A 22,290-nucleotide genomic window follows, 5' to 3' on the forward strand; every position below is an offset into this window, starting at 1 on the left:
TCCCAGCGAGTGGTGCTTGTAGTCGAACGGTAGGTGGTCTCCTGGATCGCGAGCGCTCCCTAGAGCGGGAGCGCCCACTCCTGGACTAAGAGCGTGGCGCTGTCGACGGGGATCTGCTGCGGCTCCGCACCTGGTTGGCGCCAGTCGGCACAGGTGGTTTGGCACGCTGACGTTCGTGTCTCCTTCTAGGAACCACATATGGAACTTGGAATCGCTGCTTGCACAGCATGTCCGCTGTAGGGTGAGGCTCTCATCACAGGGCGCACTCGGAGGTGCACGTGTGATCTTCGCAAGGGCATGCCATCCAATGGGACTTAATCAACAAAATTAAATATATTCCCGAGCTTTGTCTGTCAAAATCTTAAACCCAATTTGAAGAGCACTGTAGTGTATTCCGAAATAATTTTGACTTCATGCTCTTTACTATCTATCTAAACAGAAGAACACAATTGTATTTGCATTTCCTCTGATGAAGAGCGGCTGCCGCATCGAGGAATTGAATCCGCGAGACCATAATTATGAGCGCAGGGCCACGATCGATAGAGGACCGTGGCGGTTTAAAGGCGAAATGCAAACAGGACACTCGCGCATGCTGCATTGTCTGCATGTTCAATTATTTCGGAGCGCCACTTGCTACGGATTTAGTCACTGCCTATTTGGTCAAGAACAAAAACATCTCAAAGATAAACTCGCCCTCCGATTAGTACGCATCATCCTGCTCTCGGGCTCTAGCTGCCACAAGCACTACGCTATTTTATAGCCCCTCAGTGACACGAAGAGCTTCACTGCCTAAAGGTATATTTCATCTTTGCCGTAGGGTGCTGGTGCGACTACTCTGCTCATGGTCGTCTACCAATTGGTGCACATGTCTCTTCGGATAAATTCTCGTGTTCGGGAGGAGCGGATGCCAGTAAGCTTGCACTTCTGCGGAGACAATGTGACGACCACGTCGGGAAGCCTGAATATTACTTTGCCAACACATTCAGTAAGGTATGTGACAGCGAATTCATCGTCGCTAGCAGCCAAACAGCATTTATTTGCAAGTTCTCTGCACGCAGTTTACGAGGTCGTCTTTCTCTGTGTATGTACGCATGTCTGCGTGCGTGCGTGCGTGCGTGCGTGCGTGCGTGCGTGCGTGCGTGTGTGTGCGTGTGTGTGCGTGTGCATGTGCGTGTGCATGTGTTGCACGCGCGCGCGCGCATAGCACCTGCGCGGCGGTTTAGCGGTTATGGAGTTGCGCTGCTAAGAACGTGGTCGCGGGATCAAATCCGCGCCGCGGCAGCGGCATTTCAATGGGGGCGAGATGAAAAAACGCCCGCGTCCCATCTACAGAGACCCCCTGCTGGTCAGAGTTAATCCGGATTCCCCCCAGTATGGTGTGCCTCATAGTCAAGTCGTGTTTTTGGAAAGTTAAAACACTAAAATTCAATTAAGTTCAATTACGTACGTGTGTATGTGTCTGTACGCATCGGCGTTCACACGTGCGCATATGTGCCTATATATCGGAAATAGTCTCCCCGCTAAGTTAGACAAAACATTCACAGAGTGGCATTTGAAATTGATATTTTAATTGTGATATTTTTGTTCTGACTGACTGGTTGACCTAAAATGACAAGCGCTGGCGCGACGCTTCGCTTTCTCAACTGCGAGAACAAGAACGACATAAGGAGCGTCGATGACATCAAAGCCGACAATTTCGAACTGCTAACGATAGCTAAGGCAATAAGTGATTAAGAAATATTTGATAAACTTAACCAACTCTTTTATCTGTAAAGCCAGGTACTCATTATGAAACAGCGGCTTTCTTTCACAGTGCACCCATCGCTTAACAGCTTTTTTTCTATCCCGCGTAGAGCACCGAAATAATATTCTCTGTTTTTATGACCCAAAGCGCGGCAAAGCACGCAATGTACAGGAACTGGTTGAGATTTTACTTATTAGGCACGCTTTTGGACTTCCACGCGCAGTGGATATTCACATTTATAATCTCACGTTGCCTGCAGCCTTCTCTTCTTTTATTCTTTCCGAGTCACTTTGAAAGACAGATAGCCACACTTCCTTTTTCCAAAGACGTTTTGTATAGAGGCGTAATATATCAGAAATAGTATAGACCTCAGAACAGCCTGCCGGCAGCTCCACCCTCCTTGCGGAAGCCTCCTTGTGGTAGCCTCTAACGTAGGTGACCTCTTGGCCCTGCTCGAGCAGTAGTGATATGTTGGCGCCACACGACAACAGTCTTATCATCAGAGCTCATTTATCATTAGCGTACATATATTATAGCTTATGCGTATTTCCTTCACCAAGGATTTATAAGCATATTGCTTTGGTTTAAATATCTTGCCGAATAATCGCACACCAATATTTAACATTGTTAGAAGTTTTCAATAACTAGCTATGATGCTCTTTCGCTTATCACTGGCACTCGGGCAAGAAAAACTTACATAACGGCCATGTCATGAACTGGTGTACTTCCTTAAAATGTACAACATGCTTCAGAAAGGGAGTTATTCAAACTTGAAAATCAAGAGAAGACAAATTTTCGGCCTGTATCGGTGTTTGCTCTGACTGCAAAGGTTAAGGAGAAATAATTCTTACATCATCGCTTTTGAGAAATATTCGAGGCGTTTCATGTAATTATTAAGTCCACAGCAGTCTGATACTTGGCATAAGATATCAGAGAGTCAAGAATGATAGGCCTGTGAAATTTATTTGGTTGCACAAGAGTCGACAGTTACCTTAGCATACGCTCAAGAGAATGAAAGCGAAAGGCTGCGCGCTCACGAGACATTCATTAAATTAGTTGACATTCTCATGAGAATGCGTTATTACTTCCTATTTATTGTTCTCTCTACTTATTTTAATGCGAAAGCATTATATGCTTCAGGAACCGGAAAATGCAGCAAAATTTAAAGGTCGTTGGTACCTCTCACCAAAGATGAGGAGTTCGACTCCCAACAAAGACCGCCGTTCGGGTGGCTTCATCAACTTCATCTTAATTACCTTTCCCTGAAAGTACTTCGCCCTAATTAACATCATAAGTCGTGGGGTCGACTCAAAGTAACGGTCGTGGTTTCGACTGCCACCAAATGTTTTGGGTTCGAGTGCATTTATTAACGCTCTTTCGATTGAGAATGCCTAAATTAAGTTCGCCTTCATTAACACCAATGATCATGGGTTCGACTCCTCCCACTGGTAGTGGGTTCGGCCATCAATGGTGGCACCATCAATTTTAGTGATATTGAATTTTGACTTGACGAAAGGTCGAGTGTTGCACTCCCATGAATGGTCGTGTGTGGCACAATCAATTTTGGTGCCATTACGCCGCACGGTCAGGTTTCGGTGACAGTTGACAACGGATTTTTCAACCCACAAGCCACTTGAGGCTCTCGCCTTAATGTTGCAGCAGGAAGGTGTAGCTAAGCATTGGAGCTCTTAAGTAAAACGAAAAAAAACACTACGTCCTCTTTTCTCTGAATGTAACAATATCTTATAATACCGTTTTGGCTAAAAAACGCGTATCAGAATAAACAAACGTGTCAATATTGAATAGTCGGTAAGAACTCGCTCGCATACATGAGCGAAATGTTTTTATGAGTGGGAAGAGAGAAGCAAGAAAAGGGTTTCTATGTCCTTGCGGTTATGAACAAATATATACGTGGGAATCGGCTAAAAACTGTGAATTGTTAAGTAAGTTTGCATTATATGAACCGAGTGAGCTATAATAACTACCAAGTCAAGTCTTAGAAACGCCGTCAAGAGGCTGTTGTGCAGCTTTGTGTTTCTCGTTTGGGTTTCTTTTGTAACAAAACTAGGCAAATAAAGCGTCCTAGTCTTTGTGTGTGTCTGTCTGTGTGTGTATGTCTACGTGTGTGTGTGTGTGTGCGTAAGCTCAAATGTTGTAAGTAAAACAGTGCTTGGAGTGGGTCTCTCAGGAGAAAGGCGACCATGAGCACTGAACTTTACGTAGTGTCATCCAGGCAATGTGTCTCTACCGTTGTTCAAGAAACGAAAATGTCGCAGCCAGTGGCATTATGCGTTTTTACTCCAATGTTTTACTCTGATTCACAAGCTTTCTGGATCATTAGATCAAGTAAGTAAATACACAAATCCCGCTAAATCCTTATGCGATTAAAGATGTCCGTAAATACGGTACAACAATTTGTCACTCCCCAGCTCCATGAGTGAGTAGCGTTGAAAGTCGATACCCCGTTTACTTCTTCGCGCGGCTTTAGGAAAATTTATGTATCACGCACTGTGAACCTGACATTTTTCTTTCTTTTCACAGGTCCATCGGCACGTTTACACTTTTCCGTATTTCACCTTATTGGAGTAGTCTGTTCAGCACAGTTGTCACATACGTCGGAGGACTTGCCATAAGTATTTGTTTGGGTATATATGCGATTTTTTTGTTATTCATTATATTTCGTTCGTTATATAATTATAATTGTATTATCATTCGCTATATTTCGCGAAGTAATACACCTGTACAAGTGCGTAAAAATTACAGCCAGCGTGCTTCTTTACGTAGTGCTGGTAAGTCCGCTGTTTCGTACTGATTTTAGGAAACCAAGTTAGCAGCTTTGTTCTGGCCGTTGCGACCATGTATTAAGAAAAAAAGGAGCGACCCTTGCTCCATTGAGGGAGAAACGGCGATGTCCAATACGTTTGTATAAAAATCGAGCAATTGTCCTCCCTCATGCATGGGAGCAACCCTTTCTCCCTCTTCGAAACCAACATGGCCGACACCTGGCAACGAAGCGAAGTGATGGATCCGACTGGGTCTACGAATTGTGCTAGTTCGCAGTGTAAAACGATGTAAGCGTCATGAGCGTTACTGATATTTGCAAAAACAAGAGAGAAACAATCTTGTTTTCTTTGGCGCATACAAGGAACAAGGTGCAACTACGACACCATCTTGTAGCGATGCCTTCCGCTCGACTACCACTTCTATCACCCACTGTTCACGGCCGGCTGAGCATGTTGATAATGCGGGCGGCGAGCCGCTCTAACCACTGTTGAAGCGCGAAAGGGAATGCCATCGAAAAAGATATTGCTAGAAGATCGCGACGTTGAACTTTTGTAAACATAAGGAGATCCATATGTCAATCCCTCACACACAGACTCGCTTATGTGAATGGATGGATGGATGGATGGATGGATGGATGGATGGATGGATGGATGGATGGATGGATGGATGGATGGATGGATGGATGGATGGATGGATGGATGGATGGATGGATGTGATAAGCGCCCCCTTTTGAACGGGTGGTGGGTTGCGCCCCGAAGCTCTTTCTATTATACTGTCTAATCGCCTACCTAGGATAAAAATAAAAAATAAAAAAACAAACACTTTGAACTCCCACAACCAAATTTTCTGTCCCCCTATTGTGAACTTCGCTTTCGTAGGTATCCGTTTCTTGTCATTTCCCTACTTTTCATCCACAAGTCTTCCAATCGCCTCTTCCTAATCTCTGTTGCGGACATGTTCACTTTTCCTATGCTCTCACTGAACCCAAGGGCTTCAAGGAGGCCAGTGGTGCCTAAATCGAGCGCTATGCAGATGTCTTCACATTCATAAAACATGCTGCATAGTTTCACTAGCTTTACCGTAGGAAGAACATGCTTCTTCTTCCTTCTTATAGATCGCTATATTGGTCCGTGTTTTAAGGCATCCTCATATCACTTCGAAATGTAATGAGCTTTCCTTTGACTTATCATAAAATGTTTCTTTTGTGATTTCGTTTTTTCCTCTTAACTCGTTACTCATGGCAGGCTTCTTTTCCATTTCCGCCGCTCATGAGAATATTCCACCCTTTCTGACTTTCCGCTTGACCTTCTCTGTTGCTGTGTGGCCCACCCTACAGGCCGCATACTTGCTGGTAAGCTTTGTAATTCTTTTGCTCCACTGTGAATCAATATTTCACCTGTACAGATACCTCAACACTCTGCGAGCCCATTTAATTTCTTCCATATTCCTCAGTCGTTCTTCATTATCATTTTACAGTGAGCTTCCCTCACTTCAAAACTAGTCCAGCGCATATAACGCTGCACAGCTTCATTTGTAGTCTTCCCGTGAGCTCCGAATGCGAGGCGTCCCACTGACGGTTGGTTCCAATCGAGCCCCGATTGTACCTTTAATTTCAAGCAAACAACCACATTTTCAAAAGTCAGTCCTCGAACCATTACACCTTCCCACATACCTCGGAGCACCTCGTACCTATTGCACCCTTGTAGCACTCTGTACTTCATTATTGCTGCATTTCTCTTCCCCTTTACTGCTATTTTTTTATATTTCCATATATCTATTGCCTTCGTTTATCTATATAACAAGGTATTTATATTCTCATACCCTAAGTATTTCCTGGCCCTGTATTGTCGCTATCTGAACACTGTTTTCGTTGAATACCATAACATCTGAGTTTTTAACTCTAAATTTCAAACCTTAATTCTCGATTTCCTGACCAGACATATTAGCTAGACGTTGCATATCACTTTGCTTGTTAGCTAGCAACACAATGTCGTCCGCATAAAGTAAACCTGGATGCTGCTGCTCTACTACTGTACCCGCCTGTTCGTATGAAAGATTAAACCCCATATTACTTCCAACTCCCACTCCATCCTCATCATGTACATCATAAACAGCAGTGGAGATAAAGGGCACCCCTGCCTCAGCCGCTTGTTTATATCAACTTTCTCCTTGCTCCTCATCCCTTCCCATTCAACGCAAACGGTATTTTCTAGGTAAAGCTTTCTAAAAAAGCTGTAGACAATCGCCACCTAAGCCTTTCCATTCCAGAATATCCGGCGAAATATTGTGGTTTACGTTGTCATACGCTCCTGTATAGTCTGAAAAGGCCACATACAACTGTATGCTTTCTACTCTTGATCATTCAATACACTGAATAAGAACAAACAAGCTATCATCGAAACGCCTACCTATGCTGAAGCCGTTCTGAAATTCTCCTAAAATGCCATTGTTCTCTGCCCATGCTTGCAGCTTTAATTTGATTGTCTGCGTTACTAGCCTTTATGTTACCGATGTAAGATGTAACGGCCGTCGGGCTATACGTGTGATTTCTTTTTCGCCCTTACCTTTATAAATTGAACCGATTCTACTTTGTTGCCAACTGTCTGGTACTCGTCCATCTTTTCAAGTTTTTTCACGGGTTTCACCAGAGCTTCCTTACTCATTATTTAAAAACTTCTTGAGCGCTAACAGATAGGGACAAAGAAGAGGAGCAACACAAGAACGAGCGCTTTCTAACAACTGGTTTTATTTTCGAAGAACTTCCTGCTTAAATACCCACAGATGTGCGCGATCTAGTCAAACAGAGCACGCCTATAGCGCATATAACTCTTAAGATCAAATGCCGTGGACGAAAGCCACCCGGTCAACATAAAAACATCAAGGCGCATGTAACAAGCACTTACGATGAAAATACGCTATAGGTGTGATGACAACAGCGAATTTTTTTTGTCCGGCAATGAAACAGAAGGATAGGAGATGCATTTTTCCTTTTGTTTTTCAATTCAGCGCGCTTCCACATTTTCTCTCGCGGTTTGATTCATATGTCTATACCAAATTACGGTGCTACTAAGACACGGTGAGCAATGGTGTTCTTTCCTGTTCCAATCCTGTTCCAACTAGGCCGACTCGCAGTTATGCTTCAGATTCCTTACGTTTAGCTCCAAGTTCATTAGCCAGCCCAACGGGAACCTCGTCTGGTCCTGTGGCTATGCGCTTAGGAATTTTCTCTTCGACATTCTTCCAGTTGAAATTTGTCACTACCAGCTCCTTTTCCATCCGGTTCTCTTGCATGCTCTTTTCTTTTTTTCTTGAAATACAACCTCGTCATTGCCTTGCAAAGATTCAGCTGTTACTTTTTGGCTGTAATTTAATGCCGTTTCTCCTTCCAGTTTGTTCACATCTTCGTCAAGTATGTATTGTTGTGTTGTGGTTCACTTCCTGCCTAATCATTTTATGTGGTTACAAGATATTCTAGGTACGGCCTTCTTTTTCTCACGTATTTCTGACGACCAATGTTCACTTTCACCGTTTATCTTTGCTTCTACCAGTATTTGAACCACACACTTTTTCTCCCGGTATATTTCCCATTTACTGGCTAATTCATCCTGCGAGCACTTCGTCTTCTTTGCCTGCCTGTGCCCTCGGGATGCTTTCTTTCCTTCATCGATGGCTTCTCCTATCTCCCTATTTCACCAGCTTTCCGGATTGTTTTTTTTTCTTTCCAACGAACATGTTGTTTCTTTTTCCGTATTTCTGTCGTTATTACACAGCTCCCTATAGTCCCACTTCTTACTTCGCTATTTGACAAGTTCTTCCTCCACTCTAGTGAATATACTTGTTATTTCTTCAGCGTTCCAATTTGGAATGGCCACTCGGCACTCCTTGCATTTCTTTCCATATCAGATATCCCATCTTCAAAGTAATGCGTTTATGGTCACGCCCTATGCTACTATACCCTTCCTCTTCAATGACCATTTCTCTCAGCTTATGAATTCCTTCTGTCATCCGAGAGTAGTCAATGTTGATTGTCGGTTTCCACCTTCCCACGTGATCTTCCCTTCCCACTTAGGTCCAGTATTCACGATAACGAGGTTATGTTGGTCACAAAGATCAAGCATCGACTTCCCGTTTTGGTCGGTATAGCCATCTAAATCGTGCATGTGCACAGTCATGTCACCTAATTGGATATTTTCGGCATCATTCCCGAAACCCTTAATATCAGCACTTATGCATTCCACTAGCTCTTCATTGTTCACTGTGCCATTATTTCCGGCCCACAGATACGTAACGACCAGCCAAGTTTTATTTCCACTCAATGTACGTGACAACCAAAGACGCTCTTGACATTTTGGATTTGCTCTTTTCCATTTCACTCTCTGATGAATGGGCATTCCGACTCCCCCTCCCTTTCTTTCCGACTTAGTTCTGTTGTACCCTTCCCAAACGTAATTATCTATAACTGGCGGCTCTGCCGAGTCTACAAGGTGCGTTTCTGTAACCGCATACACCCCTATTTGTACTCAATTTAAGTGCTCCTCGATCTTTGCCCACTTTTCATTTCTTTTGCTGCCCTGCATGTTTATGTACCCTATTGCATGGCGAGCTGTCTTTCTTGCTTTCCTCTTTTTACGTTATTGACTGCGATGCTATTCTGAGGTTCCTTAGGGGACCTTTTTCATTACTACCTACTCTGATTTCCGGAGCGCCTGTGGGCCCCCCAATAAAGCAACAGTGCGACCCGCAAGTCGCCAGTGCAGTTTTCTTCCGAGCCTGTAATTGAAGTGGATCCCGTCTCGTTCAACACCACTACATCTTCTCATTTCCCTGTTTACTTCGACAACCTCGAAACCTTTCTATTGGCTCATTTTCCATATCGCCTCGGTAGCAGCTACTACATGTCTTTGTACGTGACTGTCACGTACAGGCACTTTCGGCACTGTGCACACCACGATATGCACCTGAGGGGATAGTTCATGCAACACGTCCACCGCCTTCGCCAAGCGCTGGGCTAGTCCTGTCCCTTTTCTGTCTAGGACGTCAGTTAGCACACCTGCTACTATGACAAGGTTGCGCACGTAGGCATGTTCCACGAGCTTTGCTTTTGCTCGCTCCATGACAGAAGCCATTGTCCGCCCTGGAAATGTCCCTACCGCCGCTCTTGTATGGCCTTTCACCCCCTCTACAATTGCTTCTGAACTTAGCCATGTTTGAGTCGTCTGTGATAATCACCATTTCGCTCTGTCCAACCTCTTCCTGAAGGCCTTCGTCCTTTTCCACGTGATTCAGACTCGACAAGTGGCACTGACCCCGGCGCTCCTGCTTCTTGTGTGTAGCGGCCTTAATGTAGGTGCCGCTTTTTCCAGCTACCACCTCCGCACGCTGCACGCATTCCACGTGCTTTGCTTACGCTCCCTCTCCTGTTACGTCGAGAGACTGCGTTCCTCTGTCACGACCGTTCTCGTTCACAATGGCGGCCCTGTTCAGCATTTCCTCTGCGGCTTGAAGTCTTTCTACCACTACCTTCCAAGCATCACGCTCCCTATTTAGCTCATTTTTGAGCTCTTCAACCTCATTCACAAGCTCTTCCTGGAAAGGCTCCATTTACTTCAGCCTAGCATCGACATAACAGTGTGTGCCGATTGACTGGATTCCCTCTCCATTCTCATCCATTGCCTCATCTGCCGTAAGGGACACCCCGCACACTGCACGCTTTCCCGGCTTTTTTGCCATGTATTGCACGGCTTTTTCTAATGCAACAAAATACTTAACAATATAATACTGTAATAATGCAGAACACGTGCCTTCTACGGAAAACGGATACGCACAGGATGTAAATCCTTAAAATGTCGCAAAGTAATTCTCACCAATGTTTTAAAAGCAATCAATCCGCACAGACTTGAGGTGTGGCACGTTTTCGCACGTGTTCAACGACGCGGTCACGCTTTCACTTTCCTACCAAAGCAATATGGCCGATACCAAAGCACACACAGTAAAACCACTAATATCTGTTAGTCTTGCCGCTTCCAAGCTAGTATTTAAACGTTAAAAAGGCTTAACGTCCCACCCGGTTGCACGTGTTGAAGGACGTAGCGCGATAGGATGCTCTGACTATGCTGCAAAACCAAATGGGCTTAAACACACCCGCGCACACGAAAAAGGAGAGAGACAAAAAAAAAGAAAAAGAAAAACTACCGACTTAATACTTAAAGGCTAAAAAAAATATCCGGATCAGAAACAGAAGAACGCTCAAAGCATGCACAGAAAACTTATCATTTCGTCGCCTCCACGCAGCCTTGAAAAGCATGTGCATTCGCCACAAAATCTCACACCACACCTCTATGTGTCTCTCGAAGTGCTATCTAAACATTACGCTTAGCGGCACCCGCAGAGGCTTCAAACTTCTAAACCGCCTAGTTGCCATCGGCCATACCATGCTGAATACACCGGTTCTCGTTTGTTAAACCGCATAGTTACTGCATGGCCCGGCAGATTGTGCGAAAAGTTGAAGAAAATATTTAAAAAAACAGCACTGTATTTTGCATGTTCTTACTGCACGGTTACGACAGAGCAACACTGTCACAGACGTACTGTGCACAGCGGAGTTATACGCAGTGTTTCGCGCATACTATAACAACACATCAACCAAAACACACAAAGGCATGGTACATACACAAACACTGCTCGAACTGCCCCCATTCTTGCATCTTGGAACCATCTTATACAGCCATGATGTTTCGACCGGCATTGTAGTGCCAGTGAGTGACTCCCTGTTATGCGTATTTCACCAATAAATTTCGACAGAATACTTGTTTGGGTATAGTCACCTGATCTATAGGCATTGCAAATCCACACATACCTGTAAATCTAAAGCCGCACTATGTTGAATGCTTTTGCCTAACGACTTTCAATTATCAACACGGTGGCGAAGGCGATCTAAGCCTTTCACTTCGCAGCCGTAGCACATGGCGCTTCAAGAATCGCTGACATTTATAAAATGCATTCTGTTGATATCGGTTCAACGTTATCTCGTCTAATTTGATACATAAATGGCAAACAATCTGCTAACCGCGCCGTCCGTACGCCGATGCAAAGCAGGTACGTGCGAGCCGGCGCACGCTGTTCCGGCGGTTGCCGGCGGCCGGGCTAGAGGCCGGGCATATAGTACACGGATGAATCTGACCGGAACGCTCAAACCAACGCTTTCGAGCAAGCCTTCGAAATCATGTTTTCTCTTCCTGTCCACAGACCAAAAGTATTTGGCTACGTCGAGGACGTTGTTCGGTGCTACACGCCAAGCAGCTGCGTGCAATTTGTAAGAATATAGTGGTTTGAGGAGGGTGGACTGTAAGTGCTGGCATAGCATCCAAGGAGGCTAGGATAAATGTTACGCGCTGTGATCTCAGGATACTACTGCACACTAGAACCACACAATGCTCACCGCGATTGGCGTGACTGGCCCCGCTCACCATTGAGGATATCAGAAGGTTAACTGCTGCTGTCTGTTATATGTTTAGGATAGTCGTGGTAATGAAGATTGTTGCGATATATTCTGCTAGGCAATTACTATCTCCACAGGGTAAATACAGCGGCTGAAGCGTAAAAGTCACACAAGTGACCGGGAAGAATAGCTCCGACTTAGGAGTACGCCGTCTCTATCCGAGCGCCTCCCCCGCAAAACTGCGTCTGCGCCGTGCTAGCCGTGCTTTTTGCTAGAGACAGGGTAGTTTTGCTTCGTACCGACGTTCGAGTTCAACAATGCCCTGCAACTTTCTCAAATCCCAGCACTCGACACAGTGCACAACGCTGCCGTCACCATGTGTGTCCCATTAGCTTGGTTTCCCGTTCATGTCTGGGCACACCCGTTTGCCCCGTACCCTCGTGCCTATCATAAGGCTTTTCTTACTTTGTAGTTTCAATTCTCCCTCTGCATGTTATCTTCGAGAGTGTCTCCGTTTCTTTACCGACGCAGACAGTCTGATGTGCAAAGCTGCAACGCAGAAGTCGGCAACTTGAAGAAGTTATTTTCAAATTTATTTTCTGGATACATTCGTTTGCACGTATGCTTGCACCCCACCTTTCTATTTCTTCTGTTATTGGTCGGTGCTTCCTGTCTCGCTAGTGTCCGGCGCGCCACGCTATGCATCACGGAGAAGCCTCCGCTGGCAGGCGGAGAGGCAGACGAACCGGTTCGCAAGTGATGCTGGATATACAACTGTATAATCTGGTTGCATGGTGCGCTCAAGCGTCTCCCTGGTCTGGAGGCAGGGGAAACCGTCGCTTGCGCTGGTGATGCGCTCACACCGCGCTGCCACGGGCCGACGGCGCCAGCAACCGTATTTTGCTTTCGCTTCCAAGACGTCGCGGATGGCGCTTCAAAACGATCACAAATGCATACATTTGATGTAGCTTAACCTTCTCCTCATCATAATTTCACGCATCCAAACGAGAAGCACTGGTTAATATCTGCGGCATCTAGACCGAGATGCCCGAGTACGGGTTTGTCTCGCTGTGCGTCATCAGCCGGGCGCTACTTTCGAGTTGAACTATTCTCGTATCGCAGCTCCCGTTCTAGCTAGAGGTTTGACACTGGTGGTCGCTTGTCATAACCTGAGGTTTAGACCTCAGTCTATGCTACTGAGCATTACTTTCCGTCGAAAGGAAGTTATTGTAGCCGATGTTCAGGTCACCGGCTGCGGCGACGCAAGATACGTACGCAAGCGAGAAACGTTCCTCCTCTTTTGATTGCCGCAAGAGGGCGCGATATGTGAAGTGCGTGTGAAGAAGGAAGGAACGCCGGCCTGAAGGAGGAAAACGGCTGGTTCCTCCTTTCTTGCTCCCTTTTTTTAAGAGTGTATTTACACGTTTGCTGCAATTTGGATATCATAGTGACACGCGCTTGTGTCACGGTAGAGGTGTCGGTGTTATTTTCCGAAGTTAGTGGTCAAGACATCAGCTTGGCCATCCCTAACTTCAACGATTCCTCGATCCAGGCTGATTCCGAGGGTAAGTAGGAGGGAGGCGTCGCACTCTACGAGCACTTCGCCTTCGCATGTGCCCTCGGACGTTACCGGGATCATCGCTTGGCAATATCGTGGCATACCTCTATGCTGTAATATATCACCCGAGAAAACACATCATAGTTCCGGCAGACATGTAATTAGGATTTTTATTCTTTTAGGCTATGCTTAAGCACTCTTCTTGATTTTCGCTGTCAACATTCATTATTGAGTACCTTTCCTTTTGCCCGTAGCTCAAAGTACAGGAGCATTCAGTAAAAGCTACTACATTTGGTAGCATGACGAAGTGAATGCTCCCTCGACACGACAGACGGGCATGACGGGCATAATATAGTCACAGTCAATTTAGGGCTAGACCACAAGGACGAAGTAGTTTGGGGATTTTGTGCTGTACAGATGCCAAGACATCAAGGCAGAAATAAACATTTCTGACATTACGGTGGTCATGCGCAAAATATATATATTTTTTCAGTTAGTGGGCTATGCTTATTCTCGACCTATTTTGCACATTTAGGTAGAAAATAAGCATTTGGGTTAGGGGGGAGGGGTACAGTGGTATATATATGTGCCGTCAATAAAGGGCTAAGCGCTTCACCAAAGCACTGGTTCACACTGCAATATGTCCTAAATAAAGTCATCCACTTTTTCGATGGAACTTATACGTCACCTACTAAAAACTGTTCATTCCTCGCTCCTGCAGGTGGCACCAATCTTTCCGATGTGGAAATGCACAAATTGACGTCCAATCTCTTATTCCCACTGTGGCGACGTCTTAGGCTGATGCCTTCTGCAGAAGAAGTAAGCATGATCATTTCATTTATGCGCCACCTAATGATTGCCAAGTAATCCGAGCGTGTCTTGCCGCCAACACATTCGGTATACCTCAAAGCACGCCCACCGTGTAGTGTGCAGTCTCTATCACAGTTACTCTCTAGAACAAGGTGAAATGTAAGGCGAGCCAAAATATTGTTAGTTCTTTTCGAATTTTAAGAAATATCGCTACTGCTTCAGACTAGTGCTGCAGCCAGCAAAATATGATAACACTTATCACAGCCATATGCCATTAAAAAGAATAAACACCACGGTATGTATCCGGTTGTCATACGTAGATCTGGTGGCAAAGCTGTTGTTTTGTGTATTATGGAGCAAAAAGGTACAAACAAAGAATAGTTGTCCGATGATTACGATACTCCCGAATGTGAAATTTAGGTAGAGCGGTGTAAAGTTTCTTTTTTTCTTCATTTTGCGATACTTTGAAGCAAAGAATTTGAGTCGCAAATTACCGCACCGACTGGTAGTGGACCGGTACCGTCAGGGGGTTCTCAGATGGAATGCGCTAATCCCATCACAAGATCCGAACGTGCGATTCCGTAGCGCAGCCACGGTTTGGATTTAATACAATGCACAAGACGCGACATGCGAAGCCGGTCTCGTAACGAGCGCATATATAGACCGCTCGAGGTTCAAACACCTCGTCGCGTTCTGCTCCTAGCAGACGACGTGCTCGGTTTGAAGATGATTGTCAGGGGTGCGTCGTCATTCTGGACGTTGTCAAAAACTTGGCCCCGCCCAGCGGCTGACGACCTCTCCGCGTCCTAGGCCAATCGCGCGCGTTGTAACCGAACGCGCGTTCCGAACGATCTTCAATCGCGCTCCATGTTCCCCAAGGAGCCCGTCAATCGTTAAGCTTTGAATATGAATGTGGGCAGCAAGGACTGGCGCTCATCTGACGCTTTTGTTTCGTTCTCGCAACATTTCAAGCCGGGTAGCTACAACGACTATTTGCGTCTGCTCGGGGAAAAGCTTAGGCTGCGGCCAGACGTGATGGCGACCTTGTTCAGCGACCATCCGGCAGGCAGTGCCCCGGCCAAACGTCGGTCTTGCTATATTGAGGCGTAAGCATTCTTGGCGAGTACCACAGCTCCGTCACTAGAAAAGTGTATTGCCTTGTACTTGCTTAAAGAAAGCGTAATTGGCGGAGATAATAAATCATTATTATAGTGTAAATGTAGATGATTGGTAGCTTTATAAGACATAAGGAACATTTAAAAATTTGATAATATACCCGTAGGGATAGATAGGGCTTCATAGACAATACGTGGAAAGTTTATAGTATGGGTGGGCCTGCTGATATTTGGTGGAGGGCGAACTTGAAATCTTTATTTTGGTCAAATTGAAATTTGGAGCCAACTTATATTGGGAATGGGCCAACATGAAGTTTGCGTTAAGATCACCCTGATTTTGGGGATAGGCCAATGAAAATTGGGGGTGCGACAACCTAAATTTGGAGGTGGGACAACTTGAAATTTGGATGGAGGTCAACTTAAGTGTAGGGGTGGGCCAACATGAAATTTGGGGTTGGGAGTGTGCCAAATGTAATTTTGGGGTGCGCTAACCTAATTCTTTGGGTTGGCCAAATTGAAGTTTCGGGGTTGGCCAACTAAATTTGGGGGCTCGCGAACTGGAATTTTGCGTAGGCTGACCTAAATTTGGGAGTGGGCCGACTTGAAATATGGGGGTGGGCCAAACTTAAATTTGAACGTGGGTCAACTTACATTTGGAAGTTTCACAACTGAAATTTCGGGTGGGGCAACCTAAATGTGTTTTTACCAATGCCGGGTGCAATAAAGGAAGTTCAAGTAAAGGTTCAACCGAAGCGCACATGGCGCAAAATGCTTGCTCCGCGGACACATCTGTGCGGGCGTTTCTTTACATATGCTGCACGCATGTACAGAAAGCACAAAACGCGCGTAAGCTTAACAAAATTGTAGTTTTGTAGAGTACAGATGAGAGAGACATGCAGGCATGGAATGCTTGCCAGCTAACAATCTACGCGCAAAACTTGTATTGTACGAAGTAGCGCCAGACTTGGTCTCCCGTAAAGAACTAGCTAAGCCGCGCTGCACGTATGAAATGTGATGTAATAAAGCTGTAGTACTCAGCATTGCGGAAGGGCATCAGCAGCATTTCGCGCAACACTAATGTCGCCATCAATGTTGACCACGTTCATTACGCTGTCTTCGTCCATAGCCTCCAATTGGATCTAATATTTCGTCCCATGAGCTGTTGGCGATAGGGTAAAATTCAAAATGCGCAGCGTACAGGACGCCATCGCTGCTTCTGCTTCTGGTAACCTTCATCTGGTTACGCTAAAGTTCCACCCTCCTTTAATAGTTTCTTTAACCCTGGTGGCTCAGAAACGCTGCACCCGTTACGGTGACGACAAGAGCAGCTTCAACATTTCTCTTTGAGACTACGTTGGTTTGCATCGTTACCTTAAAAACACTGACTGGTGGTTCGTACTGGGACATATTACGTTGATGAAAGGGTAATTTACTTCCCAAAGTCATTGATGATTACATTCGCATATTCATTCCTGCAAAATAGCTGAAAAGGGGAACGTTTTCTCATTACTTTTCCAAAGAACTCAGAACAGCAATGAAACTGAAAGATTGATTGCGCAAAGCGGGCAAACAGGCCAACATAAGCGACAACTTGAATTTAGGAGCTGTCGTTCTTTTTGCAAACTTCTTGTAAGAATGATCACTACGACCACATTCAGCGTGTTGAATCCAGCATGACACCCACATAAAGATATTTCTGGAGCTACCTGCGTGGTCCCTCTACTAAAAGGAGTGCTGAAAATGTAGACTTGTTGATGAAACAGGCAATGTTGTCTCGAACACTGCTGGTGCCTTCGCTGAACATTTCTGTTCTGTGTTAAATGTAAAAGATGCAGCTACCTCAAGTAGCCTTAATTCTAAGCTGGGTACTGTGTGTACGTATATCACTCAATGAAGAACTTGTTTTCAAGTCTATTAAGCACCTAAAGCATCCCCTTTCTTTTAGCGGTGATGGAATCCCTCCAGAAATCCTTGAGATGTACGAAACCACACTTGTCCCTGTTCTCGCAAGCATATTTAACAGTTCCGCTAATTCTAGTACGTTTCCTAGCCCTTGGAAATTAGCAAGGGTAGTGTCTGTGCCTGTACAAAAATCGGGTGCTAGACGTGCCCTTACTAACTACCAGCCTATATCTATCCCCTGCATTGCCTCAAATGTGTTTTCAATCGGTAATACATTTCCTGCTTTCTGCTAGTGCTAAGAGCACGGTAACAGATAAAGAGCATAGATTAGTATCAGGGCGTCACAAAACAATGAATTTTGCCACATTTCTGATGTATACTTCCAGTGTAGTAAACATTAGTGGCTAATGAGACGCTGTTTACTTTGACCTAAGTAAAGCATTGGATTGTTGTCTTCATATAGGAGGTTGTGGTTAAGTACTGCACAAGGGTGGCCAATCCTGCTCTGGTGAGGGGAGTGCGCGTTACCGGTTCTGGTCACCGGAATCAGGCCACACTCCAGGCCTGTTTGTGCAATTTTTTCAACACGCGGTTTTTTTTTAATCCTTTGGAAAATTTGGCGGCACCGGGATTCGAACCACGGACCTCTTGCACGCGAGGCGGGTGTTCTACCTCTACGCCACCGCTGCACCAGGACGACGCAACGAGCTATGGAAAGAAGAATGATAGGTGTAACGTTAAGGGATAAGAAAAGAGCAGATTGGGTGAGGGAACAAACGCGAGTTAATGACATCTTAGTTGAAATCAAGAAAAAGAAATGGGCATGGGCAGGACATGTAATGAGGAGGGAAGATAAACCATGGTCATTAAGGGTTACGGACTGGATCCCAAGGGAAGGGAAGCGTAGCAGGGGGCGGCAGAAAGTAAGGTGGGCGGATGAGATTAAGAAGTTTGCAGGGACGGCATGGCCACAATTAGTACATGGCCGGGGTTGTTGAAGAAGTATGGGAGAGGCCTTTGCCCTGCAGTGGGCGTAACCACGCTGATGATGATGATGAAGTAAAGCATTTGATGTTGTTTGCCTTGAGCTACTTGTTACAAAGCTCGTGTAAATGGACGCACCTTCGCCCTAAAGGCTCTGGTATCAAATTACCTATGCAATATATCGTGCTGCGTTGGCATTATTGGACCGAATTCAATTAGCCATAAGGTTACTAACGGAGTTCCTCAAGCATCTATTCTTGGCCCTCTTCTCTTCGTACTGTGCACAAATGACACTTCGTCAGCAATTCCACACTCTTCATTATTTCAATATGCTGATGACCTTAATCTATTTAACACTTTCAACAGTGTTTATGAGTTCCTAGGCCTCCAAGAAGACATGTTCTAACAATAAGTTATACGAGGGGAACTTGCCATGCGCAATGTCCACACACCCTATTGGATGCTGCACTGTCCAGGGGGGCATAAATGAAAGATCTCGGTGTGTATTTTGACAACAGCGCTTAGTTTCTCTTCACAAGCTAAATATAAGAAAGAACGCGTTCTTCTCGCTCTTGACATTGTCGTATATCGCATGACTTACATTCCCCTGTTGCTTTTCTGAAACTGTATTCCTCTGTGTGCCTTTCAACACTAGAGCATACGTCTGTAGTTTCCAGTCGAACGCACGAACCTAATTATGACTTCATTGAACGCGTCTGAAATAAATTTATACCTATTTTCAAGTACCAGTTTTGCTGCCCTGGCGACCATAGCCGAGCCCTCTGAAATATAGCTCAACTTACACCTTTAAAATCACAATGCTATAAATCAGGCCATTTGTTCCTCTATAAGGCGGTCCATGGCATTATATTTTCCCAAAGCTTCTGAATCATGTGCAACTTTCTGAGCCGCAAAAATATATCTGGTGCCTTTCCGCATATACTGTCCGGAGTTCCGAAATGTCGGTGTATTTCTGAAGCTGTACACATACCTATGCTGGCCTCAGCTGGAATATTCCACCTTCGTTACGAACAGTACTTGCTGGTCTAAAAAGACATAGTAGACAGAGTTCACCGAAAGTTTGTCTCTATAAACCGCTATCAGTGCTCCAGGCCAGTCCGCCGCTAAAATAGCTCCGGTCTTATTTCGCGCTTCATCTAGAAAACCTGGACTACAGAAGCACGAAGGCTGACTTAACGTTATTATTCAAGTTTGTATATGGTCGCTCATTTTACGGAAATAATGGATAACGTTGGTATAACAATTCTGCGAAAACTAACTGCGCTGCCTAGAACCTAGACCGAAAACAGGATTGTGTTAATCATGACAGCATGAAGCCAACAGACACTGAAGCCAGGGAAAGCATCGGGGAAATTAATTGTGGTTCAATTTGGAATCTAGAAAATAATGAAGAAAACGCAGATGAAAGTTGACGAAAAGAGAACTTGTCGCCGCTGGGAGCCGAACCCACAACATCCGCATTACTCGTGCTTTGCACTTTGCTACCTCTAGCCCTAGGAGTGTTAGCCAGCGCCACAAAGAGGCATGGTGGGTGGATGTGGTACATACTTTTTTGCCCGTTTTCGTCACCTTACACGTGATCTCAGGAGAGTATGCACGTGGCTAATAAACCCTCGCATTCCACATGACGACATAATCGATCCTCTCGGTTGCCCTTGTCTCCTTTATTCAGTGCGAGGGTCTAGATTCTTCCAGCCTTCATTTAATTAAGTAGGGTGCGATAGTTATTAGCCATGTGTCCGTAAAGATCACGTGGTACGTGACGCCGTCGCGCAAAAAAGGATGTTCCATATCCGTCCACTATGGCTTTGAGTGACGCTGGCTAACGATCCGAGGGCTACATCTTGCAAACGTAAATACCAAGTTTAGTGCACGAAATGATACCCGTGCCGTAGAAGAATTGTTAGTGTAACGCACGCGTAATGCGGATGTTATACGTTTACCTCTCACCAGTGACAAGTTATCCCTTCGTCTACTGATTTCCCTTCTTTATTTTCTGCAACTGGAACCACAAAAAATTACTCCGAGGCTTTCTTTAGCTCCACTGTCCGTTTGTGTTATCCTTTCTAGATTCATATTATATATATATATATATATATATATATATATATATATATATATATATATATATATATATATATATATATATACAATGATGAAAAAGAGGACGACGTACGTTGAATAAGCATAGTTATTTGACTGATGTTTGGGCTGGTTCATCACCCGAAACGTCAGTCAAATGTACTGTGCTTAATCAACGTACGTTGTACTCTTTTTGTTCATGGTACTACCGGGGCCAGCGTGATTTCCTCAGCCATATATATATATATATATATATATATATTGACCCGTGTACTTCTTTACCTTTATTCGCTGACCGCTTTTCACCGTCTAAGCAATATCGCTCAGCACAGGACGCACTCGCACATATTGGAAATTTCTCGAACGATATGGGTGGCTCTTTCGCTGCCTGTTGTCAGTACTTTCTGCACGACACGCGGGCACCAGCGATTACTCTGGAACATTCGATGACTCATGTATAAAAGCCGACGTGCTTGGCCCGTTGATCGTATTATCAACGATCGTCGAGTGGGATCGCCACTATCGTTTTTTGCGTGTAGCCTGTTTTTCTGGGCACAGGTTCGCCCAACGAAGGATTACTTTCCCCATTCGCAGTTTTGCTACTGTGTTCTTGACCGTTACTGCTACTTGACTTCTGGGTGCAGGGTAGTGGTGCGGGGTAGGCGTTTTAGTCTGTAGCTTCCTAAATGGTTCGGGATGACGTTGGTGTTTTCTTCGCGGTCCTGGCTTTGATCAAGGCTAGTCGGGGCCGTCCGGCACACGAACGCGAAGCACCTCCACCAGATGTCACGTAGTAGGGAAGGTTAAGCGCACGGGATCAAAACGGCATAACTGCAAATGACGAGAATAATTATTTATTGGGCGAACCAGAGAAACAGGATACGCTCCAAGGAGAATGATAGCGGCGAACACTGTCGGCGATGGTCGAAAATCTGATCAGCGGGTCAAGCGCGTCGGCTTTTACACATGAGTCATCGAGTGTTGCATAGTAATCGCTGGCACCCGTGTGTCTTGCAGAAAGTACTGCACAATCCGCGTCGCGTATACAATAAGATTACACAAGGTTCGGCGACAACAGGCAGAGGAGATAACTATCGATAACATTCGACAAACTTCCGATGCATGCGGGCGCTTCCTGCGTAGAGCGATATCTGTATATTGTTTTGCGCATGCATGTTATACCGATTCTCACGTTCGCCAGTACTAATAGCACCAGGTTTTTCTATTTTCAAGCACCAGTATTCAATAATTAAATATTTGATTGATTTATTCTACCGATTTCTTTTCAGAATTCTGCCACCAATTCGAGAAGAAATCACACCACCGCAATAAGGGAACAAAATCTGCAAATTCCATTGACTTCAGAAACTTTTCTTTGAATTTCTCCCATGGAGGTAACTGCTCTCTCATCGAAGAAACAAGCAATAACCTTTCCACTGTGGCAATCACCAAACACCAGATGGCAGCTAGGATTGTCGCGAAATATACACAGCGTTTTCCTATTGACTTTTGTTCTGGTCGTTGTTGTCTTTTAGTCCTATAGAATGGACCTAGAAGCCTAAAATTGTGAAATATACGGGCAAACCTGCGGAATCTGAAAGTTCAGGAGACTTCGCGCATAGGCGCTCGAGTTCCTCCATGTCTTGTAGGATACTGGGTCTATTGCCTGCATCCTCGCATAGGAAAGATAGCACTCGCTATCTTCCAGTACTTACGGTCAGGTATGGATGAGCTGGCTCACATTCACCCGGTTAGCTGTGGTCAAGCAATGCCGGCATGCTTAAGGGATTCGGTTGCGTCCTCCTACGACGATGTGAGGATTGCCTGAGTGACAGCGCACTCCAACCCCGTA

The 22,290-nt window shown here is 45.2% G+C and overlaps 1 long non-coding RNA gene across 1 annotated transcript; it reads left to right on the forward strand.

The window, feature by feature from the left end:
* The first annotated feature begins 832 nt into the window (after positions 1 to 832).
* On the forward strand, positions 833 to 21,944 carry LOC126519266 (uncharacterized). Its single transcript, XR_008610040.1, has 4 exons — positions 833 to 990; positions 4,286 to 4,389; positions 14,246 to 14,343; positions 21,728 to 21,944. It is a non-coding gene; the product is annotated as an uncharacterized lncRNA (long non-coding RNA).
* The last annotated feature ends 346 nt before the right edge of the window (positions 21,945 to 22,290 follow it).

Source organism: Dermacentor andersoni, chromosome 10 (assembly GCF_023375885.2).
Source record: "Dermacentor andersoni chromosome 10, qqDerAnde1_hic_scaffold, whole genome shotgun sequence".
NCBI classification, from domain to species: Eukaryota; Metazoa; Arthropoda; class Arachnida; order Ixodida; family Ixodidae; genus Dermacentor; species Dermacentor andersoni.